This window comes from Vulpes vulpes, chromosome 12 (assembly GCF_048418805.1).
Source record: "Vulpes vulpes isolate BD-2025 chromosome 12, VulVul3, whole genome shotgun sequence".
In the NCBI taxonomy this organism is placed as follows: domain Eukaryota; kingdom Metazoa; phylum Chordata; class Mammalia; order Carnivora; family Canidae; genus Vulpes; species Vulpes vulpes.
This window is the reverse complement of record NC_132791.1, coordinates 127,007,069-127,013,440: the sequence shown is the minus strand read 5'-3', so window position 1 is coordinate 127,013,440 and position 6,372 is coordinate 127,007,069. Positions and strand designations below refer to the sequence as shown.

The 6,372-nt window shown below is 34.9% G+C and overlaps 1 pseudogene; it reads left to right on the top strand.

The window, feature by feature from the left end:
• The first annotated feature begins 2,944 nt into the window (after positions 1–2,944).
• LOC112925881 (alpha-ketoglutarate dehydrogenase component 4 pseudogene) lies at positions 2,945–3,465 on the top strand (annotated as a pseudogene).
• Positions 3,466–6,372: the final 2,907 nt, after the last annotated feature.

Here is a 6,372-nt window from a genome sequence, read left to right as displayed (position 1 = left end):
TATAGGATCTATATGTTAACAACTATAAAACACAGATGGAAGAAGTCTAAGGCCTAAGTAAATGGAGCAATGTACAATGTTCATGGATTGGAAGACTTAAAATTGTTAAAAACATTAGGTTGATCTATAGATATAATGCAATCCAAATCAAATCTGAGTAGGATTTTTAATGGAAATCAAGAACCTCATTCTAAAATTCATATTTCAAAAGAAAGAATCTGGAAGAGCTAAATAAATTTCTTGAAAGAACAAAATTGAGGAATTCAATACTATTGATATCAAGCCTTGAGATCAAGCTATGGTAATCAGTACAGTGTTGGCAAAAGAAAAGATATATACATGAATGAAAAATAACGGAAATAGAAATAGATCCACACATATACGGCTAATTGATTTTCATAAAGATGTAAATGCAAATCAACACAGAAAAAATATTATTTGCACTAATTAATACTGGAATATGTATATACAAATCAATCCTAATGATGTACTTACATGATATACACATCACATTATACACAAAAATTATTTCAGAATGGATCACACACCTAACTGCAAAACCTACAGCTTTATTAGACAAAGATGTCTTGAGTAAACACAAAATGTACAATCTATAAACATTGATAAAGTTTGGATGTTTTCAGAGTTAAAAACTTTTGCTTCTCAAATCACAGTTGAAAGAATAAAAAGACAAATAACAAATTGGGAGAAAATATTTGCAAACACATATCTGATGATGATCTTATATCAAAAATAGATAAAGAACTTTTAAAGCTCTATACCTAGAAGTTGAATAAACCCATACAAAATAGGAAAAACAGATATGAACAGGCAATTCACTAAAGAAAGTATGGAGATGACAACAACTATGTGAAGACTCTCATTGTCATTAGATATTAAGAAATGCAAATTAAAATCATTATAAATATGTCTTAGACCTTAGATAACCTTGAAGTGACTTAAAAAAGAAACTAGGGGGACGCCTGGGTGGCTCAGCGGTTGAGCATCTGCCTTCAGCTCAGTGCATGATCCTGGAGTCCTGGGATGGAGTCCCACATCAGGCTCCCTGCAGGGAGCTTGCTTCTCCTTCTGCCTATGTTTCTGCCTGTCTCTCTGTGTCTCTTATGAATAAATAAATTCTTCTGAAAGAAAAGAAAAAGAAGAAAGAAGAAAGAAAGAAAGAAAGAAAGAAAGAAAGAAAGAAAGAAAGAAAGGAAGGAAGGAAAGAAAGAAAGAAGAAAGGAAGAAAGAAAGAAAGAAGAAAGAAAGAAAGAAAGAAAGAAAGAAAGAAAGAAAGAAAGAAAGAAAGAAAGAAAGAAAAGAAGAAGAAAAAGAAAAAAAGAAAAAGAAAAAGAAAAAACAAAAACTGGGGCACTTGGGTGGCTCAGCTGGTTAAGTATCTGACTCTTGATTTCAGGTCAAGTTGTGATCCTGGGATCAATCCCCATGCCAAGCTTCCCTTGGGGTATCAACTTGTCTTGCTCTCCATCTGCCCCCTCCCCATGAATGTGCTCTTAAATAAATAACTAAATAAATCTTTAAAACAAAACAAACTGGTAAATTTATGGAGCAACTTGGTCTCATACATTGGTTTGGGAATACAAAATGATACAGCAATGTTGAAAATCAGTGCAGTTTTTTTAAAAAAAATATATTATTTCTTAAAGTTTTTATTTTTTATTTATTTGAGAGACAGAGAGCATAAGCAGGGGGGAGAGGCAGAAGGAGTGGGAGAATCTTGAGCAGACTCCCCACTGAGCACAGAGCTGGATGTGGGGCTTGATCTCAAAACCCTAAGACCATGACCTGAGCCGAAATCAAGAGTCAGATGCTTACCTGACTGAGCCACCCAGATGCCCCAGTGCAGTGTATTTATAAAGTTAAATATGTTAAATTATAAAGTTAAATACACACTTCCATACAACCCAGCCATCCCACTTCTGGGTATTTGTTCAAGTGACATGAAACCATATGTTGATATAAATACAAATGTTCATAAAAGCTTTTTTTTTCAGGGGATCCCTGGGTGGTTCAGTGGTTTGGTGCCTGCCTTTGGCCCAGGGCCAGATCCTGGAGTCCCAGGACCGAGTCCCGTGTCGGGCTCCCTGCATGGAGCCTGCTTCTCCCTCTTCCTGTGTCTCTGCCTCTCTCTCTCTCTATCATAAATAAATAAAAATAAATAAATCTTTAAAAATAAAATTGTAAAACGCTTTTTCTCAGTATTCTCCAGGACTGAAAACAATCCAAATGTTTATTAGCTAGTATAGAATAGAATACTAACCAGCAGTAGAAGGAATGTTACTAATAAGTTCAAAAATGTGGGATGAATCTCAAAAGCTTTATGCTGAGGCAAATTAAACTGACTCAAAAGGTTACATACTGTGTGATTTCTTTTATATTACACTATAGAATAGGTATATTTATAGAAAGAAGGAGCTTATAAGTGGTTTCCAAGGGTTAGGGTAGGGTCACAAAGGAATTTGTGACGAATGCAAATGTTTAGTACCTTTGGCATGATGGTAGTTCTTATGGGACCATATGTGATTGTCAAAATTTATGTAATCAAATAGAAAAAAAGAAGGTATTAACACTCAAAAAATCTATTGTAATAGTCACCTGGATCTCAGTATTATAGGAGAAATAGATTTTACTGAATCAAAAAAGAAAAAAAAATGAAATCAAAGAAGTGAAGCACAGTATTTGTAACATTCAGTGTTCAGCACTTAATAAGTCACTCAGCAACTATTTGTTGAATGAAATTTGAATGGTAAATAATTCTGTAATGTTTCATCTTATAGTAGCACCATCTTAAGAGCAAAAGAACTGTGGCTAAACTGAGTATGTACATTCCTATTGGGAAAGAAATTTTCTGCACGTTGTGAATCGTTTTCAAAGTGAGACACGCGATCTCCGCGCGGAGCAAACGCCCCGGAAGCCGCCCCAGGCTGGGGTCACGATGGGCAGCAAGATGGCGTCCGCCAGCAGGGTGGTTCAGGCAGTCAAGCCACGTACACCATTAATAAGGTTCCCTGGCAGAAGAGACAATCCTAAACCTAATGTATCAGAAGTTTTGAGATCAGCAGGACTACCGTCTCATTCTTCTTCAGTTTCACAGCATTCTAAGGGAAGTAAATCACCAGATTTGCTGATGCATCATGGTCCACCACGTACTGCAGAAATAATAAAAACATTACCTCAGAAATACAGAAGGAAACTTGTGTCTCAAGAAGAAATTGAATTTATCCAACGTGGAGGTCCGGAATAATCACTGACAGTGTGGCTGCTGTTTGTCATCAGACAAAAGAATAGTCTTTACAATAAAGAACTTCCAAAATGGCACATGAGAAATTATACAGTAAACAACTTGAATAGATACTCTGTTAAAAAAAAAGAAAAAAAATATAGAAAATTTAGATGGACACTTGTATCTCCTAATATATGTTATCTTGGTCAGTTTCTTCACAAGCTTACCTAATTGTTTATATTACTAAAGTATATATTATTAAAGTATGCATTTTTAAATGTTAGGCCTATTAATTTACTCTCGATTATCAAGTATTACCAGTGTTGAGCTATTAAAAGCATACAATATGCAGTAAACTATCATAGGTTTCCCATAATTTCACTTTTGTTTCGGACATGGAAAGATTTACCACACAGATTGCTGCTTTGGGGGAATGATTTTTCCTGAAACTGGATAAGGATTAGTGAAAGAATGACTCCATTATTTGTTCTTTATTTTCTTAACATTTTTTCATTCACAAAGTTACTGGAGTATAATTAGTTTAAAAAGCATATCCCACACTAGATGATAAAAATACAGTTAAGGTAAAACAGGGAACTTTGTGGTATTAAAACTGGGAGTTAACACAAAAGATTATTTGTAACCTATATTCAGAAGAAAATACCAGAGTTTAAAATGGAAAATAAGAGATCAAAATGAATATAATCTAGGAAGAGATGTTTGATTAGAAATTGCAGCTTACTATGTTATTAAGGGTGTTAAGTCTTACTGTTTGATTTATTTTACTGTTTTGTCATGTATGCAAATTCTGAAAACCACTAACTTTCTCAAACTTAATGTCTGAAAGCCTCTTAAAATCAACCTAAATATTTACCTTATTAAAGCTATTTATGGAACTTTAGGGGCTTACAGTGCCAAGGGTATGCATTATTGTGAAACTAAAGCGTCACAAAACTAAATAAATTTTCTTGCATACCTTGAAAAAAAAAAACAAAGTGGAACATGCTAGGACCACATTATCATTGTAAATTATGAATTTTTCATTCTTCAAATTTTTATTAATTGTGGGTATATTGATCAATTCTTTAAATTACATGTTTCGGAAGTAATTTATTAAGTGCAGAAATGAAATTATTGGTTAACATACAATGTTACCATCTATCGATAGATAGCTTTTTTTTACACCTTAAAAATACTTTTAGTTCCCCTGTAGTTTTTATGAGCTATTTATCATCACTGGGCTTTATTTCATCATGGTACCTTAGCATGAGAAATATTAGAAATATTAACATTGATAAAGTGAGATAATTCATTAGGGTCTCCTTAGCTCTAAGAGTCTTGAATAAATTTCAAGAAAGCCAGTGCCTCGTTGGTATCCTTGGGACTATGGGTGAAATGATATACACATGACTATGGAACAGACAGGGCTGGCTGTCGATAGGTTATTTGAAGTCATTCAATGGATATTTATGGAAGTCTTTCTCTGTAAATTCTGCAACCTTGTCCCCATAGGCATAAACATCTGCTCAAGCTGTCTATTGGAATTGTGCACTGCCACATGTGGCTGTCTGAGTGACCTGACTGCCACTGCTTATGCAAATTATGTTTATTTTATACCCTAGGAACAAAAAAGAGAAAAATATCTCTTTCATCTCCACCTATATGAAAGCATTTGAGGGTCCAGGAATTCCTGGAACAGGATAAGGGGAAGAATAATACAGTAAAAAAAGAATGGACTTCGGAAAGAGACAAATTTATCCGAAGTCTAAGCTAGGTGACTATATTTTGCTTCTATAATTATCAGTTTCCTGAAATGATCTGTCTTCCTCATAGTATCATGAAAGTCAAATATGTACTATTTTTGAAACATGAAAGTCGAGCATAAGCAATAAATTATAGTTCTGTTTCCCCTTCTCTTTTCCTCAATTGCAAGTTAAACAGTGTTCCTGTCTTCGTGAACCTTAAGATGTAGAATGCATCTGCCCCAAGATGCAATCTTTATCCCTCTGGAATGATCCTATTGTCTACATAGCTGTTTCTGAACCTGTTGTTTTCATAGGACGTCCTCTAACCTACATTGCTCTCTGCTGGCTTAGAAGAGGTTCCTAACCCAACATTGTTCAAACTGGAACAGTTAGTTCCTTTCTCTGGTGGAACCTGTGTGAGATGAAACCTGGAAGCTGTTTTGGTTGTTTAATTCTTCAAAAACTCCATGAGATAATTTGGTTGGTTTTCTGTCACTTTTCAACCAAAGTCATAACTGCACAAATTATGGAGAGGGATTACTCGACATAGAAGTGAAATTTTCAAAGTTTGCTGGTGAAGAGGTTGAATTTGAGTGAAGGCAGTGGCCCAGAGAATCTATGTGCAAAGAAAGTTCTTGAACTTAAGACTAATTTCATGTCTAATGACCATGACTTCTATGCATACAATACATGACCATACTTCTATGCATACAAAAAACTAGAATGGGCTAAATAAAAATAAATAAATAAATAAGAAAAAAACAATCAAAAGCTTCTCTTCCAGTTGACTTGGCTATCCTAGCTTTGCTCTCTCAGGGGTTATATTGTGAGGAGCTCTGGCCTGTAGAGATGGATGAAAAGACATACTTGTTGAAGCAAAGATTTTCTTACACTATAAGAAGTTTAAAAATATTAAAGATACAGCATTGATATGGTTTGATGGTTGATTATATACAGAAGATAAGGATAAAAGTAATAGAAATCATGCTCATGTGTCTGGCTTGGATCAAAACTGATTAAAATTCATTGAGGTAAGACACATAGGTGGGGGTGAGTTTTGTGACAGAGCTCTATCTCTCCAGCTATAGCTGTGTTCTTCCTGTAAACACTACTCTTTCCCACCTCTGGAAGGCATGCTATGTAGTATGTTACCCTCCCTGTGCCATAGCTTATTGAACAGGGATGAACTCTTCACTTAAAGGCAATGATGTTCTTTCTGTGTGAGATTGGGACTTGGGCTGTACTTAGTGCTGAAACAGAGCATAAAAATTCAAATGCAGATGGTGGTATGATCATCCTGCTATGTGCAGGGAGAAGTAAAGAAAGCTGGTCTTCAGAGTAAGAAGAGATGAATAAACATAAGGTAGCAGAGAAGAGATAATA